This window comes from Rhineura floridana, chromosome 6, assembly GCF_030035675.1.
Source record: "Rhineura floridana isolate rRhiFlo1 chromosome 6, rRhiFlo1.hap2, whole genome shotgun sequence".
Taxonomy (NCBI): Eukaryota; Metazoa; Chordata; class Lepidosauria; order Squamata; family Rhineuridae; genus Rhineura; species Rhineura floridana.
Genome location: NC_084485.1, coordinates 74,778,176 through 74,779,031, shown reverse-complemented (window position 1 = coordinate 74,779,031; position 856 = coordinate 74,778,176).

Genomic DNA, 856 nt, shown 5'->3' with positions numbered 1-856 from the left:
AACCCTATGAATAGGGTTTTAATGGTAAATGGTATTCAGAAGGGATTTACCATTGCCTTCCTCTGAGGCTGAGAAGCAGTGACTGGCCCAAGGTCACCCAGTGAGCTTCATGGCTGTGTGGGGATTCAAAGCCATTGTGTCCAACCTCCTGCTCAGTGCAGAAATCCAACTTAAAGCATACCCAACTTTACGTGCTTATGTATACTGCAGAGTTATCATAAACATTTCATCTTGGGGGAAGGCTCAACATCAATGCCACTGGCATTAATAACTTTTCATGTGAAAAAGGGAGGGACCATAGCAGTACCATAGTGATTAGAGAGAGACCATCGTGGTAGGGCACATATTTTGCATGAAGGAAGTCCCAGGCTAAGTCCCTGTATATTCTTGTTGATATTCTGTTAAAAAGGTCAGGTAGCAAGCAATATGAAAGTACTGTGTCAAAAATCCTAGAAAACCACTGCCAGTCAGAGTGGACAATAGTGGGCTAGATGTTACTGAAGTGCCACAAGATTTATAACACAGATTTAAAACTGGGACTTATTACAGATAAAACATTTGGAGCTATAGGCTCCTACATATCTCCCTGAACCTCTCTTCTATTCCTGCCCAACTTTTAACTTGTTGATTTTAAAATTTCTTTTGCTGAGTCTGGAGAGGAAAAGCTGAACCTTGGATTGCGGAGCCACTGGGTGATCACTCTTTGCTCTCCTTCCTACCCCACCCCCAAGAATTCTAGAACCCTCAGAAGATTCCGAGCAGTTGGGTTTTCATTTTGAAGCCCTCGTTCCAATCGGTTGAGAGCAGCAGGTGCCAGACCAACCCCACAAAGCACCTCACAAACGACCAAAAACTG